The sequence below is a fragment of the Pan troglodytes genome, chromosome 3 (genome assembly GCF_028858775.2).
Source record: "Pan troglodytes isolate AG18354 chromosome 3, NHGRI_mPanTro3-v2.0_pri, whole genome shotgun sequence".
In the NCBI taxonomy this organism is placed as follows: domain Eukaryota; kingdom Metazoa; phylum Chordata; class Mammalia; order Primates; family Hominidae; genus Pan; species Pan troglodytes.
In genome coordinates this window covers 36,946,936-36,967,554 of record NC_072401.2, presented here as the reverse complement: position 1 = coordinate 36,967,554, position 20,619 = coordinate 36,946,936, and the positions used below count along the sequence as shown (strand labels likewise).

General features: G+C 36.2%; 1 long non-coding RNA gene across 1 annotated transcript in view; it reads left to right on the top strand.

The window, feature by feature from the left end:
* Positions 1-2,721: 2,721 nt before the first annotated feature.
* Positions 2,722-20,619, top strand: part of LOC129143712 (uncharacterized) — a 148,323-nt gene continuing 130,425 nt past the window's right edge. The window contains exon 1 of the long non-coding RNA XR_008547481.2: positions 2,722-2,808. This is a non-coding gene — a long non-coding RNA (uncharacterized LOC129143712). The remainder of the gene's footprint in view (positions 2,809-20,619) is intronic.

Genomic DNA, 20,619 nt, shown 5'->3' with positions numbered 1-20,619 from the left:
GGACAAGATCATACAACTAATTATTTGCCACACTCTACATTATTCTGAAAATAATGATGGACCGCTGAAAACTTTTCCAAGTAGAGAAGGGACATGCTCTGATCTGCATTGAGATAAATGATTTTGTCTTGTAATCTGGAGGATAAGCAGAAGGGGCTGATACTGCAGGAAAAGAGGCCACTTAGAAGGTGATTAAAATAGTTAACGTAAGAAATAACACAGGCATGTACCAAGATTGTCAGTAGGCTGGAGAAGAAAATACAGATTCAAACAATATGAAGAATCAAAGATTTTGCCACTGATTAAGAAAAAGGGTCATATATAAGAAAAATTGGAATGGGGGATAAGAGTAGGAAAACAAGGTGATAATTTGGTTTTAGCCTTTTTACATCGCTTATTCTTACAGTACTTTGCAATGGATGCTTCTAACAAATGTTAGAATGTAGTGTTTGGGAATGTAGACCTTTTGTTTAGCACAGAGGTGAATATAACTGCTAGAGATTCACAGCTGAGAAATATCAACAGAATTGTTAGCTGGTTGTATGACATTAGATACAAATTTCCAAACAGGGTATACAATAAAAACTGAAGAAGTCAAAGATATCATAATTTAATGCAAAAAATTATCTAGATATATTTTTAAAAGAAATATAACAATATATAAGTGTTATAAAGGAAATTATTGAGAGAAGAGATTTTACTGAATCCTGGAAGACTAGAGCACTGACTATTTGTCTCTTCCCCCTCATACCTATGGAGGTATGAATTTGTTTCAAAGAAAGAAGAGTTTTATAGTTATTAACATTTCTTTAAGTGGCAGTGAGTAGATAGACAGTCCTAAGTTCTTCCATTGTGGAAGTATAAGCCTGAGTAATACAGAGTTGTCCCCAACAGGATCTGCATTTCTCCAATTTGGCACAGTCACCTGCAGGTGCATACTGCTTTAGGCTGAGCCTTGGGCTCTAAAGCAACCTGTGTTGAGACTTGAGGTGTCTGATCCTGTCTTGTGTGTATGTGTGGTATGTGTATGTGTGCTTGTGTGTGGGGTCTTGTGTGTCCATATGTATATGCATGTGTGTATACTTGGGTATATGTGTGTGCTCATGTGAATACATATATGATCGCTTTCTTCCAAACTGAAATCACCTGAAATGATGCAAAAGTCAGTTGACCCTGTTCAAGTTATTTGATAAATTAACTTCACCAAACTCTAAAATTTTAAAATGATGTTGCAAGGTAACTACAAAGAGTGATTCCGATATGAAATATCTTTTGAAACTGTTTAAGACTCAGTATACTGTTTTATAATGCAACTGAGTAGATTATTCTAACTTAAATGAAAATTAGGATATTTTTCAAGCAGATATTTGATAAACCAAATTTGCCAGCTTCAGTCGTCTAAAGAAGACTTATATAATTAGATTAATTTTTGTCCCACTTATTAATAATTTTCACAAATTAATTTTTGCAATTAAGGGTTCTTTTTCATTTTTTACCATTTTTAACTGATTAATCGAACACAAGGTTGCATCTTCTTGTTCCAACTGGTTGCTCAAAATACTGATGTTCTAATTTTTATAAATTGCTCCTTTTTTGTCATTAATATATAGAAAATAAATTGCTGCTATTCAAAGTTCTGGTAGCTTATATAATTAGTAGATTACTTTTAAGAAATATATTTTTATATTCTCTATTACAAACAAAAAATTCCCTTTATTATTTTGTAGCAACAGACAAATTACAATTCTAAAATGTAAAACTCTGTGTGTGTGTGTGTGTGTGTGTGCACGCACTATTACAATATACCCTATGAAGTCTGTGTTTTTTATTTCATAAATCAAGTGTCAAGGATAATTTCCAAAGACATATGAGCACGTAGGATGCATAAGAAAGGGCATCATGGTAATATAAATAGCTAGTGAATAAATATTTATAATTCTATAAAGACCACTCATTCCTCAAGCCAATCTAATCAGTATCTCTGATGTAATGGATAAGAGTCTGCTAATATTCAGGCAAGGTTCAGAAAATCACATTATCTAAATCAGGTAAGTGATAGATTGAAGAGCTATATGTATAAATATTAATATATCCTGTCATTCCTGAATTTTCTTTTATCTATTGACTTGAAATTTTGAGGACAATTATTAATTTCATTTTCTTTAATGTACAGAAAACAAGGTGCATATCTTATATGTACATGCTATTATTATAAACATCACTGCATATAGAAAACAACAAGTTTTGATTAATCAACTGGTTGACTAAAATACAGAGTAAAAAATACTTCTGTTTTAGATACTTGGAGTTTCAAGACAATCTGAATGTTTTGAATTGATAAATGTGTATACTGAAGAAATACATTTTTATAATTGTCCTTACTAAGGGGTAATCGTCTTAGTATTATTGCTATGAATAAAGAATTAAAGATTTAGAGCTTATCAATACCTTACCTTTATTTCTGGCAGTTTGTTTTCATCAGTGCTTTAATAGGAGAGTATAGAAGGCATAACAGGCCAAATTTTTTTCACCTGAAGAAAAAAATAAAGATAACAATACATGCCTTATAAATAAGAAATTTAATTGTGCATTTAATGAGCAATAGAAAAATATTATCACTTAACCATGAAAAAAATTTTTTTTTATATTTTAGTTTTATTTTTGAGACGGAGTCTCGCTCTGTCGCCAGGCTGGAGTGCAGAGGCGCGATCTCGGCTCACTGCAAGCTCCGCCCCCGCGGGTTCACGCCATTCTCCCGCCTCAGCCTCTGGAGCAGCTGGGACTACAGGCGCCCGCCATCACGCCCAGGTAATTTTTTGTATTTTTAGTAGAGATGGGGTTTCACCGTGTTAGCCACGATAGTCTCTCTCTCCTGACCTTGTGATCCGCCCGCCTCGGCCTCCCAAAGTGCTGGGATTACAGGCATGAGCCACCGCGCCCGGCTGAAAATGTTTTTTAAAAGTAAAGAAATAGAATTACAATTACAAACAATATTCAATATATTTAAGGCTTAATGTCTTGTCATTTCTTTTGTTTTCCTCAGTCTGTCCTTACATACATATTGTATGAGTTATTTACTGTGATATAGCAACTTACTTCAGAATTTAGTGATTTACAGCAACACACATTTATGATCTCATGATTTCTGTGGGGTGGAAGGCCAGTTGTAACTTAGCTCGTTGCCATTACTGGCTCAATATCTGTAGTGTGGTTTCAGTCAAGCTGTTAATTAGAAATGCTGTCACCTGAAGACTCAATTGGAGTTGGAAAATGCACTTTTATGGCTACAAAGTTGTTGCCGGGATTCAAAAATTCCAATGCTAAGCTCGCTCATGTGGCCTCTCCACAGGGTTCCCTGGCAGCTGGCTTCCCCCAGAATGAACAATCTAAAAGACAGTCAGAGAAAGACCCAAATCGGAAGCTATAGTCTTTTTATAATCTAATCTTGGAAGTGATATTCCATTACGTCTGACATATTATATTCATTAGAAGTGAATTAATAAGTCCAATCCACAAACAAGGGGAGAGAATTGCCAGGTAGCAAGAATCACTGGTGGCCATCTTGGAAGCTGCCTGCCATACCTGTTAGCTCTCATTAGGGAATGTGCCATTCTGTTTAGTTTTCTGGAGCCATCATGGCCACTATATAAACATAAATCCATCATAATATGTACAGGTTCTTGGATTGCTTTGTCAGAAGATTACTCAACTGTCACTCTGCACTCTTCTCTATGTTTCTTACCTGTCCCCTCTCCCATTCCCCTCAGCTATGTCCAACCTTCACCATATTCCTTGAGCCCCTGATGGCTCCCTGTCTTTCCCTCAGTCAGATGGCTGCATATTCCTTTTTCACAGAGAAAATAAAGTTCACCAAGCAGTAGCAATCTCAACTTCCCATCATATCCCCAGCACACACAAACTTATTGGATCACATATTCTTTCTCACTTTTTTCTTTTCAAACTTCCTCTGAAGGGTTTCCTCTGAAGTTTGGAAAGAAAACTTTCATTTTTTGCATTGTGGGGGTAGTTTTTTTTAATTTGCAAAATAATAGGGGTCAATAGACATTTTATTTATTTTTTCTGTAACTTTATCCAGCCCTTTTGGGTTGCTGAAAGCAGATTAGGTCTGTTTTCCATGATGAATTAGAGTTTCCTAAACTTTCCTAATGAGAAGAAACATTTGGAAAGCTTTCTTCCTTGGAAATTCTGATTCAATGCATTGGGTTGAGGGCTCAGGAATTTGCATCTTAAGGAACACTCCGGGTGATTCTTACCTTCAGATAACTTTGGGAAACACTAGGTAGTGTCATTTAAGTAAGATTATTTATTAAATAGTCATTTTAGGGAGAATATGTACTACTGTGGGGAGTAAAAAAAACTATGTAATAGAAGGAACTTGGCCCCAAATTAGTTTCTTTGAGATAAAACAGAGCATTCCCTGAATTAAAATAGCTAAAAAGATGACAGACAGAAATATAAACACATTTTAGTCACAAACAAGATGTTGTAGTCTCTAAGTGTTTAAGTGATTGCAATTTCCTGGGCTTTCTTTGGGAAGATTTTCACAGGAAATTGGCTAGTATTTAGCAATGCTTTTAGTAACTTGAACATGTTCTTGTTTGTGCTTTTGTTTTTCAGAGAGAAAATGGAAAAGCATTGTGGGAGGAGTTTGTTTTTGTTTTTTAATTTGCCAAATAATAGAGGTCAATGGATTCAGGGGGCTTATTTGGCTTGGAAGAACATAGATATTATTACATTATGCAGCAAAGATGCAGTTGGTGGGAGGCCTCTGCCTTGACTTGAGTTGACCTGTTACTATAACACACAGATAATTCTTGTAGAAAAAGGTAGATTTGTGACCTAATGAAGCTTATTGAGTATCTCTTTGTGTGGTTCCAGGCTAAGACTTCTATAATCATTCTAAAGTCTAATTCAGTTCTAAGCCAACTTTATTTACTATTACAATATAGCCACATTTTCAATTAATAGATTAATGATTTGGATCGAATATCATTCTTAAAGTCACATTTATAAAACACACAGACACACAGAAAGAGAGAGAGAAAGAAAATCTATAAGCACCCTAAATGTTACATTGAAAAAAATAGTATTCCATATGTGTAATTTTGCCAGGCCAGGTGTCCATAAGCAGCCAGAGCTGCTAGTTTCCACAAACCCTTTACTATTAATATAATCCTGATGAATGTGTGAATTACACATTAAAGAACTGGAGAAACGGGTGCCTGAGTAGGAGGGCTGGAAGGTGAATACAAACCCATTTAGACCCCACCTGGGTTTTTTCAGACCCTAAAGTCTGATAGAATAATAAAAGCATTCTTACACATACACCTATACCAGGGCCCGCTTAAGATTAAGAAACTTTCCAAGGCTCTAGAGAAAATTTTCCAGATCCCAGACCCTAGTTAAAGATTAGATATAGATGGAATGAAACACTTCACTTGTAGGTGACCTTCCACATGTAGGCGTAGAGCTTAAAATGTATATAAGGCCTGGAGAAAAACGTATAACTTTAAGTTGGTCTGGTGAGTTACTCTGACGTTCTTCCCGTAACCCACTGCAGAAATAAAATACCTTCCTTCCCAGTCTGTCTATATCTCGTTATTGGGCCTCCTCTCAGAACAAGCAGCCAGACCACGTTTGTCCAGGAACATAAAGATGGACAATCAAAACGCTAGGGTTCTTCCTTTACAGCTTGGAAAAAATCTGGCATTTAAAAATTCATTTAAAAAGAAGTTTAAAATTATAGAATAAATTCACTGACATCATTTAACTACTTTTATATCTGACTACAGCCCTTTTAAAAAATATGAAACTGAATAAAAGTTGAATCTCTTTGAATGTTTTGAGTCAACATTTAAAACATTTTTTGTTAAAGTTTTCAAAATTAAAATTAGTAAAACATACCACAGAACTATCTCCATATGTCAGGGAGGAAATTGCAGGAGACAAAATAGTGTTTGATGTTAGTCACAACTCAGTAGCAGCATAGTGAACTCTTTGTTAAGCACCTTTGAACCTCTTATGAGACAAAGAAACCACCTCCTGTTATGCTTATCCGAAGCAATTTCTAAGAGCAGCACTAGGAGTCTTCCACTTATAAAAATTTAGGTAGAGGGAGATAATCTGAGCCTTTTTCTTTACAACCTATACCTCCCTGGGTCCAGCCCAGGCTTCCCTTTCTCAGGAGCCCTTCTGGCTATGGCATCTTACATTAACAACCCACCCACTTCTCTGGTACAGCTGCTGATGAAGCAAATTGCAGTAACTATCCCACAACCTAAGACTTCAACTTAACTTTCCAAAGCATAATTCCCCAGCAGGCACTCTTGATAAATCTTTGGCTCCTACTCTAACAGCTGCTCCTCAAACTCTCTTTGGCTGACTCCTGAGGCCCAGGAAAGTTATAAAGATCCAATCAACAGAGAGCATATTATTTACAAACACTTTAAAAGCTATAAAGTGCTCTAGACCTGTAGAGATTCTTACTAGTGCTTTTTCTCGTGAAAGGTTTTTATAGATTCCTTTAGAGTGGGCCAAAAGGACTTGAGCAATGTGGAGATATTACAAAAAAATAAAGTAAAATATTCCCACATTTTTCTAGATGCCAAAATAGCCATAGAAGTAAACATTTATTACTGAATATTTACCGTGGCAAAATTGCCATTTTAAGATGCAGTAACATTACTCTTTTTCATTTCAATGTGATCAATCAGATAAGAATAAAACGAAGAAGAAATCTGCATTTGAGACAAATTATAGTGGGGCTAGAGTTTGATAAAATTAGGTAATAAAAAAATAATTCCATTTCTGATATGGATTTTTGTTTTATCCTTTTATGTGGATGTTCCATGTGAACACTGAAATCTAGATGCATACTAATTAGTAATTAATATTCATCAACTTGTATAACAGTACTCAACATAATGGTGATTAGCTTTAGATATTTATAGTATCATGAATAACTAGTTAGAAAAATGCATCATTTTTGTTAAAATTACATTATGTTCCATAGGAGAATTTGTGCCCTGATATTGGGGGAAGATACAATGATGTTTTTAACCTCTGCATCCCAAGGAAGCTGAACAAATTTGTTCATATACCTGGAAAGTAGTAGATAATGAATTTATTTTCTAAAGAGTTCTTTTTTAGTCTTATCATCTGTTTTTTTTTTTTTTTTTAAACCCATGGAGGAAATTGGTCTGCCAACAAGTATTTTGAACTCCAATGAGCCTTGGCCTAGGCCAAGGAAATATAGGCATAGGCAACAACTCTTAAGGTCCCATCCGGTCTTGGCTACTCAAAGACATAGCTCTGGCAGGTAGTTAACCATTGCCTCTCCTGCATCCTATTGTTTTCTTTCTAGTGACTATCTCCCTTCAACTCACAAACATGCCGTCATCTTATTGTAAATGCAGAACCTTCCCTTGATGCTACTGTCCCGTTTCACCTTGAACTATCAGCAGCATTTGACCCAATTGATCATTGCTTGATTCTTGGCTTTCAGAACACACCACACTCTATACTTTTTCCTTTTACTTCACAGACGGCTCTTTCTGTTACTTCTCGTCGCTCTGATTTTAAAATGTGAAACTTCCAGAGCTCTGTCCTTAGACATTTTCTATTTTCTACCTCAGTTCTGTAAGTGTTGATCCCATCTAGTCTCATGGCCTTAAATTCTACCAGTATGCCAACAACTTACAAATTTATGTCTCCAGGGTGGATCTCTTCCCTGAACCCTAGAATAATAAATTTGACTGATGACTTTACATCCCCACTTGGAGATAAGTATCTTAAACATAATATGTCTAAAATTTAATTTCTAATATTCTCCATGAAAGCTGTTCATCCCACAGCTTTCTCTATCTCAGTAATTGGCAACTCTGTATTTCCATCTACCCAGGCTAGACATATTTAACTGAGTCTTGAATGTATTCTTTACAGCATATATTCAATTTATGATCAAATTCTGTTGACTCTACCTTCAAAATATAATCAGCACTGACTTTTTTTCAACTCCTTCACTGCTACTAACCACATCTAAGCCTCCCTCATTTGCCACCCAGATTATAGTCTCCAAACTGTGCTTATAGTTCTTCCGTCTGTTATCAACATGGAGCCTCTTAAAATGACAGATCATGAACCCCACTGCCTAAAAACCCTAACAGTTTCACTTTTAATTTAGAGCAATGGCTTAAATCCACACAGTGCCCATGTGTGAATCTAGCCCCCATTCATTCTTACAGCAGGGACATCATGAATTATTTCTCCACTCCCTCTGCAGGGCTGGTTCTTATTGTTGCTTGTGAGCAGTTAAATATGGTTCCACCTTAACTTTTGCACTTGCTGTTCTCTCTCCCTGGTATGCTTTCCTTCCTTATATCCTTATGACCTGCTTCCTTACTTTCTTCAGAAAATAATCAAGTTTTTTTTTTTTTTTTTTGAGATGGAGTTTGCTCTTGTTGCCCAGGCTGGAGTGCAATGGTGTGATCTTGGCTCACCGCAACCTCCACCTCCTGGATTCAAATGATTCTCCTGCCTCACCCTCCCGAGTAGCTGGGATTACAGGCATATGCCAACACACCCGGCTAATTTTTAGTAGAGATGGGGTTTCTCCATGTTGGCCAGGCTGGTCTCAAACTCCTGACCTCGTGATCCGCCTGCCTCGGCCTCCCAAAGTGCTGGGATTACAGGCATAAGCCACCACGCCCGGCCAATAATCAACATTTTAATAAGGGTTTTTCTGGCCACACTATTTAATATTACACTTCATCAGAGGTTCCTATTTCTATGCGCTGTTTTATTTTCTCTGTAACACGTATCACTTTTTGACATATTATATAATGTACTTGTGATTGACTTTGTTTCTTCACTATCTTACTGTACTTTAGCGCCTTGAGAACAGAAATTTTTATCTGTTTGGTTCATTGCTATACTCCCAGTGCTTGGCATATAGTAGGTGCCAGAAAATATGAATGTTGAATGAACACATGAATGGATGAAACAAGCTTAAAATTTAGTTGTGAAAATAAGGTTAACACTTAAGAAAGAAAATAGAAATGGCAGAGGATGTAAGGAATTATGACACTAAAGTTCAGAAAAAAGATTTCAAGGTCTAGAAGCTTTAGTGAACATCTTTGCAGGTATTCTGGGCATTCAGTTATATTCTTAGTAACCACAAAATAAAGTTAAATTGGGCATTTGATTAATGAGCTCTGAGAATCTGAATCTTCAACTATATATTTCGAAAAAGATACCCACCCTCTCTCATCTCAGATCATCTCATCAAACTTCTGTGCTGCTGCTGGATACAAATTGTCTATTATGCTTAAATAGTAACTCCTCCATCTTTACAAATGGGGAAAATAAGCTCATCTTCCTTGTCCAGGATCAAACAGTACCTCCTCTTTGCATTAACTAGATGATAAACTCCATGAGGGTAGACACTTAATCTGTTTTGCAAACCACCACTTCTTCAGTACTCATTACAAAATAGAAATAAGCATTTTATAGGTATTTGCTGAATGAATGAGTGAATCTTCCCTGACTCTTATATTACTACCACTTTGCCATTTTTTATTTCATGGTATATTTCTCGTGCTCTTTCTTGTGTTGTATTATTGTAATGACATGTATTTGTCATATCCACAATAACTTTTCTTTCTTTCCAGCTTTACTGAGTTCTGATTGACTAATAAAAATTATATATATATTAGGGCATACAATGTGCTTATTTGGTATAGGTGTATATTGTAAAATGATTAGTACAATCAGGCTGATTAACATATCTATCACTTCACATAATTACCTCTTAATTTATGTTGCAAGAATATGTGAGATCTATTCTCTTAGAAAATTTCAAATACACAATACATTATTAACTATAGTCACCATGCTGTACATTAGATCTCCAGAACTTATTCACCTTATAAAACTTTATAGACTTTGACCAACATCTCTACATTTTCCCTACCTCCCAGTTTCTTGTAATTACCATTCCACTATTTCTATGAGTTTGACTCCTTCATTTTCCACATATAAGTGATATCATACAGTATTTGTCTTTCTGTGTCTGCCTTATTTCACTTAGTATATATATTTCAGGTTCATCTATGCTGTCAGAAATGACAGTATTTTTTTCTATTTATAATGCCGAATAATATTCCATCGCATATGTACACATAACAAATTTTCTTTATTCATTTATCCATCAATGGGCAGTTAGCTTGTTTCCCTATCTTGCTTATTGTAAATAAACAGCAATGAATTTGGGAGTGCAGATATCTTCTTGACATACTGATTTTATTTCCTTTGGAAATATACCCGGAAGTGGGATTGCTGAATCTTACAGTAGTTCTACTTTTAAATTTTGAAGAACCTTCATACTGTTTTCCATAATTGCTACACCAGTTAATATTCCCACCAAGAGTGTATAAGGATTTCCTTTTCTCCACATTCTCACAATACTTGTTATCTTTTATTTTTTTGATAATAACCAACCTGGCAGTTGTAAGGCAATATCTCATTGTGGTTTTTATTTGTATTTTCCTGATGATTAGTAATTACTTAAAGGAATGCCTTTTATTATACCTGTTAGCCTTTTAGATATCTTTTTTGGCAAGATGTCTTTTCAGGTCCTTAACCCATTTTTTAATAGAGTTATTTTTTTTTGCTATTGAGTTATAGGAATTCCTTGTATATTTTGGCTATTATCATACTATTATCAGCTATATGACTTGGACATATTTTCTCCTATTGCTACGCAGAAACTTTTTAACTTGATACAGTCCCATGTGTTTATTTTGCTTCTGTTGTCCATGTTTTCATGTCATATTCATGAATTAATTGTCATGACCAGTGTCAAGGAGCTTTTCCTCCATGGTTTATCTTAGAAGTTTTGTGATTTCAAGTGTTAAGCTATTATGATTTGATTTTTGTATATGGTTAAGATAAGGGTTCAATTCATTCTCCGTATGTGGATATTCCAATTTTCCCAGCATCATTTGTTGAAGAGATTATCCTTACCCATTGTGTATTCTTGGTGCCTTTGTCAAAAATTAGTTAACTACAAATGTGTGACTAATTCTGGGCTTTATATTTTGTTTCATTGGTCTATAGTCTGTTTTTATGCCAGAACTATATTGTTTTGATTATTATACCTTTGCAAGATATTTAAAAATCAAGAAGTATGATACTTCCAGCTTTATTCTTCTTTCTTGAGATTGCTTTGGCTATTTTGGGTCTTTGTGGTTCCACATTAATTTTTAGAATTTTTTTCTTTTTGTGAAAAATGCCATGGAAATTTTGATAGGGATTTTGTTGAATCTGTAAATTACTTTGGGTATTATGGTCATTTTAACAATATTACCTCTTCCAATCCATGAACATGGAATGTCTGTGCATTTATTTGTGTCTTCCTCAATTTATTTTATCAGTGTTTTATACTTTTCAGTGTACAGATATTTCACCTAATTGGTTAAATTTATTCCTAAGTGTTTTATTCTTTTTGATGTTATTGTAAATGGTGGTGTTTTCTTAAACTTTTTGGATGCTTTGTTGTTAGTGTATTAGAAACACAACTCGTTTTGTATATTGATTTTGAATTCTGTAACTTTACTGAATTTGTCTATTAATTCTTACAGTATTTGGTGGAGACAGAATAACTTTTCAACTCTTGAGAGTTGGGCTATATCTATTCCATGTTTGCCTTTTTCACTTTTCCCTCTCTAAGAATGTATCATTACAAGGTACTTAATCAGTGAGCATTTACATTGCATGGTATATTAGTTAGCTGTTACTGCCTTAAAAATAACTACAAAATCTCAGGGACCCAAAACAATAAGTATTTTGCTCATGCTTTTGCAATTCAGTAGGGGTTCAGCTAATGCAGTCTGGGCTTGGCTAGGAGGCTATAACCTGTAGGTTCAGCTTGAAAATGTTCCACATGTCTTTCATCCGCCTTGGATCAATAAGTTAGCTGGGCTATGTTCTCATGGTAATGTTCTCAGACCAAACTGAGGGTCAGGCTGCTATTTCTCATGGCCCAATAACAAGATGCAGATGAACTGGGAAGGAAAAGAGTTTTATTTCTGTAATCAGCTACAGGGAGAAAGCCTGGAAATTATTGTCAGGCCAACTCAAAATTACAAAGTTTTCCAGAGCTTATATACCTTCTTAGCTGTGTGTCTACACGTAAGTGTGCATTCATCTAAAGACATACGTGATTAAGTTATTTTAATCTGTAACTAAGGTCTGAGTCCTGAAGACCTTCCTCTGGAGCCTCATTAAATTTACTTAATCTAAATGAGTCCAGGTGCTGGGGTGATTACCCTTATCTTGTCTGCTGCTAAATCACAGAGGTTTGGGGAGTGCCATCAGATCTCCAGTAAACTTGTTTATTGGGAGTTTCTTCAGACCCCCAATAGAACTTGTTTAATCCTAAATGGGTCCTGTTAAGAATTCTTTCATTACTTTGTCATGCTTTAAGGTCCAGGAAAGGCCTAGGCAAAACTCTTGGTGGGCTTTGATTACATTCCACCTTTTTATAAGGGCACTGGCTTTTTTTAGCGTTTAATATTTAATATTTAATTTAACCACTCAGTACTGAAACAGTTGTTATGGAGGCCTGCATTAGTGAGACCTGGCCTGCCACAGTAATGGCAGAAAGCAAGAGAGCAAGCCGAACTGTACAATGCCTCTGATGGCCTTGGCTTACCTAGAAAACTCGTTTGCACACACTTTCTTTTAATTCCAGGTCTAAGCCAGAAGACAATGGGCAAAGAAATGCACTTTGTCTGTCACTGGTAGAAAAGCTATAGAATCAAATGACAAAAGATGAAAAAATAGGCCAGGGTGAAGAACATGGGCTAAAAATGTCACATACATTGAATGTGATCAGCCACATTCATTGGCTTAAAATGTCTGATCATTATACCAGAGCATGGAGTGTGGAGCTTTACAGGGTTTCACAGCACTTTCATTCATTCCACAAAACTTTTTAGAGTTCCTACCATGTGTCAAGCCTTAGTCTAGCTCATGAGGATACAAAATGATTAAAAGACACAATAACATTGTAAAACAAACAGGAAAATAGTGACCTATTTTACAAAAGAGTTAAGTGATTTGGTTTCGTTTATGCACATGGTAAATAGGAGATCCTAGAATTGAACATAGGTTGGTTTGTCATAAAAATAAAGTCTACACTATTTTCTAATTTACCTATAATCATGATAGGATTAGAATGCCACTTAGAGTCCATAATGTAAATGCAGAGACAAGGGGAGAGAAAATCTAACTCTATTCTATATCTATATCATTGGATAAAAGAGGGCAGCTTGCTCAGTCATCCAACTATCCCAGGCCATGTGTAAGATATGCTGACATTAGCTAAGAAGACTCCTGCGACCTACCTTCTCGTTTTCAGTGAGTGAGATTATACACATTATTCTGGGGCAGTGACTCCAAAGGAAGAGCCTGTGAAAAGAGAAATTACTATAAGTGTATGAAAACACACCTTGGAACTTCATTAGTAAAATGAAATCCTGTATTTTTCTTTTGTTGTTACCTTGTGCACTTTAACATTGCCTTCCCCAAGAAGCTGTTTCTCATAGGAACATATTGATTTAATCCAGTCTTACAGCTGGAGCTGGGAAGTGCCTTGAATAACAATAAGGTTTTTATATGGAATATGACTTAATTTAGAGAATAACTGCTGATACAAGATGGCAGATTCATTAAACTGCCTAACTGATCAATGTACTACCATTTGAAAAGCTAGACTGAGGACTAAATAGCTTTTCACATTGGTTGTCAGACATCCTTTTAAATGTCTTGTTATAAGTTATGACAGATGTACGAGAAACAGCTTTAGGTAATCAGAAAGTCAGGCCAGCAGTTTGAATCTATCAGTGGGGGAAATCACCTATGTACAACAGGTGCTGCTTCCTAGGCTTACGTTTTTCAAGGAGCATTCTGTATGAAACCAGAAATAAAATGTGGTTTGCTCTCTCCCTGGTAACAATGGCAGTGGAATACAAATCCTTGATTATAAAGCAGCTGCTTCCCCTGTTTTCTCAATTTGCAGTAAATAGAAAGCTCCCTAAGTTCAAGTGGGAACCTGTTCTTCCTATAATCTGTGTCAGCACAGTTATTTTATATAAGAAAGTCACAGGAGCAGAGACTTTATTGAAGAATTTGGGGCTTCTGGTGCTTATTCTGGAAACATCCATGTCCCTGATACTTTCTAGCCATGAGCACCAGGTTTGGGTTGCACAGTTCATCGCTTGGCTCCAAATCTTAGAGAGTTGTCTTAATCAGCGACAGCCTAGCCCAGTTAGGATTAACAGAGGAGGGAAAATTTCTTGCCTCAAAGAACAGTCATGCAAACTGTACTCCAAAGTATATTCCACCAATGGGGAGCCACAGTTATAGACCTGAGAATTTTTAATTTTAGCTTATTTTCAGTGGGAGTTCTATAGCTGTAGCTATGATTTTGAAAATGCTCTAATTTGATATAATAGCGATTATCTTCTAATCGCTTCCCTGCTTGGTGAACTCCTACCCTCCTGTGAAAGGATGTGGATATTGAAGTCTTTTTCATAATTCTGCTCTTATTCCCTTTTATATAAAGTAAAGGTCAGAACATGCCTCCCCTCAAAAAATTCTCTGTACTTTTTTTGTCCTAAATGTCATTTCAAAACAAGGAAATAAAAACAGTATGAACATAATGTATGTTAGAAATGGTACTTGTGGTTGGGAAAAGAAAAAGAATTGATGACCCCAACCCCTTACCTGTGTTGTCATTGTCCTATCTGTAGGGTGCCAATGCATTTCAACTCACCTTCCTGTTGAGCTAATTAGAACAAATGGACTGATAAAGATAAAACAGAGTTGCTTCATTAAAATATGTCATACTTAAGGCTTTTCAATGGTCCAGATTCAGTGTAAGCAGGACATGGAGTATACACAGACATGAGTCAATTATAAGAGGTTTAACTAAGAGATTTAACGAGGTGGTCCAGCAGGCAGGTTTCTCAACTATAGGCAAAAAACAGTAGGTATAGACATAGTGAATGGAAAACCCCATTAGAGGTACCCAATGAGTCTGGAGTTGAAAGACTAGTCTACGGGTTGGCAAACTTTTTATGTTAAGATCTAAATAGTAAATAATTTAGACTTTGCAGGTCATATGGTCTCTTTTGCAAGTACTGTACTCAACTTTGCTATTATAGCATGAAAACAGTGATAGTTGACATGCCAATGAATGAATGTGGCTATGTTTCAATAAAATGTTAGACTTAGTCAAAGATAAACCAGAGTATGCATAAAGGACTTAGGTGTGAGGTCACAGAGTATTGGGTCAGTTAGCTAGATCCAAAATACAATTTCAGAACAGAATCCATGGTAAGACGGATAAGCTGAACTACTGGGGTATACTGGCTGGCAGATTCTTAGAAAACGCCCTGCTCAGACTAAAAGAAATGGTACTCAAATCTAGTTGAGTACAAAAATGTACAAAATTGTGCATCTCATCTAGTCCTAAGGCAAGTATAGTTACAGCAACTCTGGAAGGTTAGATGAATGATGGAACTAGAACATGACATGAACTAGAACATGACCAGAAATAAAAGAATAAGAAAATTACTAATTTTGTCTGAGCAAAATAAAACACAAACACATACTAATACTCTTTATATTACTTGAGAAACTGCTTATTTTCTCTGAGCTGCAACTTATCCCACAGTTCTATCCTTTATGTAAATGAAATAAAAAGGGTGCTTACTTACCTTGAAAAGTGTTGTAAGGCCAAAAATGAGTTGTGACATATGTGAAACGTTTGATCCAGTATACTTTTCCTGAATTAAGTCCCCTAATAAAAGGTAAGAGCCATTATTATTATTATTATTATTTGTGATCTCAATTGGTACTGCACTTAAAAATATACTCTGTCATGTTTTATTGATTTTTTAAAAACTGCTATATTCTATAAAATGGTCTTCTAAAAGAATTCGTTTTAGGAAAGAATAAATAAAAAGAAAGCCATTGGATATAGATTGAGTGAAAACTTCATTGGATGTAGATATAGAGCAAATACCAAATTTTATTCTGACTAGGATATGACCACTGTGACATTGTATGACAAGGTGATTGTTTCTCTCTCCTCCTACTTTTCTTACTTCTTTTCCTGTTTCTTTATGCCTGGACATAGGGAAAGGAAAGAGTGGGAAAAGTTATAGGGCAAATGCATAGCTTCATTTTACAAATCAAATGCAGAATAATGCTTAATGATAATGTGAAGATTGGGGAAAACAGAAAAAAAATGATATGCAAATCTAATGGAAGAACTAATATCTGGATAATAGTAATAGTTCAGAGCATTTTAGGATATATGCTCTACTTAAACTTTGTGGGAAGTCCAGTACTCAAATTTACTCTAAATTCATTGCCATCTATTTGGCTGTAGCAACTAAAAACTCAATAATAAGAATAGCAATAGCAACTAAAATTAATGTGTTTACTGTAAGGCATTATATTCAGGACTATATATATTAACTAACTTAATGCTCAAAATATACCTAAGAGGCAAACATCATTATTACGCCCATTTTACAGGTGGAGAAAACTGACATACAAACAGGTAAAGAATTTTACCAAGATGGTGCATTAAACAGCAGAGCCAGAATTTTCACCCAGAGGAGCTAGCTCCAGAGCCTAAGCACTTAAGTATAAAATGATGCCTCACATTTTCAAGAAGCCAATTCCAGCATTAGTGTGGCCATCTTGTCCCATTAAACCAGAACTTTTTTTGGTTTTGTTACTGAAAGTCCTGCATCCTGGGAACCCATCTGGATCACCCTAACATATCTCACTTAATAAAGTTTGGCTTGTAAAAGAAAACAAAAAGACCCTAAGCTGTTAAAATATATGTCACAAGATCCACTCACTAATGCTCAGGCATTCTAATTAAAAAGGAACAGTCCACACTATCACAAAGTGCATCTGACCTTAGTTTAGAGGCAATTATAACGGATTTGTTTAATTGGCTTCCCAACTAAGAAGGAAGTAGCTAAAGAAATCAAGAGTTGAAATTGACAGAGAAAAAAAGAAACTAAAAATTATAAGGACAAAGTATGAGGACATTTAATGACACTTAATAACATTTAATTGTGCATTAGTTAATGCGCTGTGTTTGTCAGTGACAAAAGAATCTACTTGAACCATCCTCAGCAACAGGAAAAATTAATCAGAAATACTTGTAAAGAAGGGCATGGACGCCATTAGAAGCTGCTTCCTCTTATCACTGCTTCTCTTTGTTGTGGCATTATTCTTCTCTCAGGCTGCCTCTCTCTACATGGCTGAAGATAGGAAACAAATACATCCTAAATGTTATATCTGAAGTCATAGAAAAAAAATTGATTATTTTAGTCCAAAATTTAAAATCCCATGAAAAGAACCATTTTCCTACTTTGGATCATGCAGCCATTTCTGAGGCAAAATATTTGCTGCCAGAGTTGGGGGTCACATAATGGTATGGTTTGGCTGTGTCCCCACCCAAATCTCATCTTGAATTCCTATGTGTTGTGGGAGGGATCTGGTGGGAGGTAATTGAATCATGGGGTCAGGTCTTTCCCATGCTATTCTCATGATAGTGAATGAGTCTCATGAGATGTGTGTGTGTGTGTGTGTGTGTGTGTGTGTGTTTTGAGACAGAGTCTTGCTCTGTCACCCAGGCTGGTGTGCAGTGGCATGATTTTGGCTCACTGCAAGCTCCACCTCCTGGGTTCACACCATTCTCCTGCCTCAGCCTCCTGAGTAGCTGGGACTACCATCACCCGCCACCACGCCCGGCTAATTTTTTTGAATTTTTAGTAGAGATGGGGTTTCACCATGTTAGCCAGGATGGTCTCGATCTCCTGACCTCGTGATCTGCCCTCCTCGGCCTCCCAAAGTGCTGGGATTACAGGCATGGGTCACTGCACCAGGCAGAGATCTGATGGTTTTATACAGGGGAGTTTTCCTGCACAAGCTCTCTCTTGGCCTGCTGCCATCCATGAAAGACATGATTTGCATTTCCTTGCCTTCTGCCATGATTTTGAGGCTTCCTCAGCCACGTGGAACTCTAAGCCCATCAAACTTCTTTCCTTTGTAAATTGCCCTTCTCGGGTTTGTCTTCATCAGCAGCATGGAAAAGGACTAATTCACATAACAACATGGCAGCCTTGTGTGGCAGACTGCCACTGCTACTATTTGAGACCGTCATTACAGCAGTTACTACTGTTACTGCTTGAGACCACCATTACGAGACTGAACAAAGGGGAATGAACGTAGAAATGAAAACTTAAGACAAAAGAAACTGTTTTAAAGGAACGGGCCAGGGGAAGAAGAGAGCTCCCTGCTTCTAGTGAGCAAAGGCAGCCCCTGAGCTTCCACAGCCCTTCCTATTTATTGGGTAGAAAGAGCAGGGTGGAGGAGGTAATGATTGGTCAGCTGCTTAATCGATCACAGTTCACATTATTGCTAACAGGCTTCAGATGTGCCTAATAACAAGAAACACTTGTGCCTGGGTTGTGACTGCCCTCAGCATTCCTTCTGGGTGGCAGATGCAGTTTGTCAGTTTGCCAACATTCTGCATTTATGAGAAGAGTTTGCTGTTTACTCATACAGCCTCCAGTGTTAATACTGAGTTGATCACGACCCTCAACCTTTCAGCCTCCAACAGCCTTGAAGGAATCATATTGCTAAGTGGAGAAGAGTGCTTCCCAGAAGGACATTGTGAAGATGTTCACCACCATTCTCTGCTGAGCTGTACAGCACACTCCCATACTGACTCTCAATCAACCCCAATATACATTCTCTTTTGCTCTTCCTTTTGTATGTAGATTATTAAAATGTCCCCCTTTAATGAATTTTAAATATCCTACATATAAACAAAAAAGTTTCTCCCCCCCAACCAAAGGGAAAAATTCAACACTTGTCCAGCTAACTATGATTTTTACAGAATTGTTATTTACAAAAATATGCCAAGCCTGACAAACAGGGCGGAGGTGGAATGGGACAGCATAAAAGTTACTCTTGTAAGTTTGGGCTTTCTGTGTGACAGCATAGCTAAAGTCATGGCCTCTTCAAATTAGTCTGCATCATGCCATGATCATACCTCAAACAGTACTTCACTCAATACTAACCAATTTAACAAGCCAAGATACCCAATATGTAATAATAGATAAAAAAAATCAAATTCCCTCTTAGTGAAGAGGAAAGTTAAAAATAGGATCAGTATACCTTGGTCTAATAGAACATCAGGTGTATAGGGGTGGAGATATTTGTTTGTTTTATCGACTGACATATTCCTAGTACCAGACACATAGCAGTCACTCAATATGTAATTATTTAATAAATGGACCTCTTTTCTTTGTTGTATTCCCTGGAAGTAGAGTGTGTTATTTGATCAACTGATATAGCTGCTGAAATTCTGTTAGTTGTTCTCAGTATTGCCTTGAGAGAGTAAAAGGGATGTATTAAGTTTGTTATGATACTGAGTGATAGATGACTTGCAGTTGACTGCACACTGAACTTCAATCATTAGTCAAAACTTGGATATTGATCCTCAATTACTCTCATTCATTGTATGTGTTTCATCTCCTAACTCAAGTATTCAGGTTCTGACAGTATAAGCGTGACTAAAACATTAAGCAAGCAACTGTCTAGGTCGCAAAGTTCATATGACTGTTTCCTTCTATACTCCTCTTTTTTTACTGTTAGTTCTTAAATGTTAGCTCTGAAATTCAGGTATTTTGACAGGATTCAGAGAACCTGGTAAAAAGCTCAGATTTTCAATAAGGCTGATTAAATGTCATAATATATTCCATGTTAGGTATGCCTATGGACTTACTGAATATCTTGAAACTAGCATATTATTTTTCATATCTCTAAAAATGGAAATATAGATGAAAGTATGAGTGTTATTTGTAGCTATATAAAGCTATGTGAATTAATAAGTTTGCAGACTCTATACTTTTTTATATTGAGAAGTCATGCCTGTATCTGCCATCTGTTATAGTGGCTTCAATGAGGCTGACTTCTGGCTTCAATGCAGGCATGTAGTCCAAGCCCAGTTCACTAGAGTAGTTCATACCCTCGCCCCAGTTAGTGATTCAAGAATGGGTTGATGACTCCAGTTGAGCCAATAAAAGCCATCTCTGGGAGTTATTTTTCTGGGTTCATGAGTAAAATACAACTCTTACCTCTGGAAATATTAGTAATTCTAGTGCTTCCAGGGATCATATTTGCCAACAAGATAGAAAAGCATTCCTAAAACCAAAGACTACCCAGGGATGAAGAGAGAGGCCTGATGATGTTTTCAGTTCTTGAATACCAATATGTCTTAAGTCAAATCTACCCTGGAGCTTTCAGTTTTATAAGCCTCCAAATTTCATTTTCACTTACACTAGATATAGTTGTATGGAACTTAGATTGTTACAACCAAAATGTCCTGATAGAGTTTATAGCAATTTGAAATAAAAATATATAATGAAATATTTATAAGGCTTTTTAATACATTATGAAAGAGTAATATTGAAATAATGTTGGTATGAGAATTTTAAA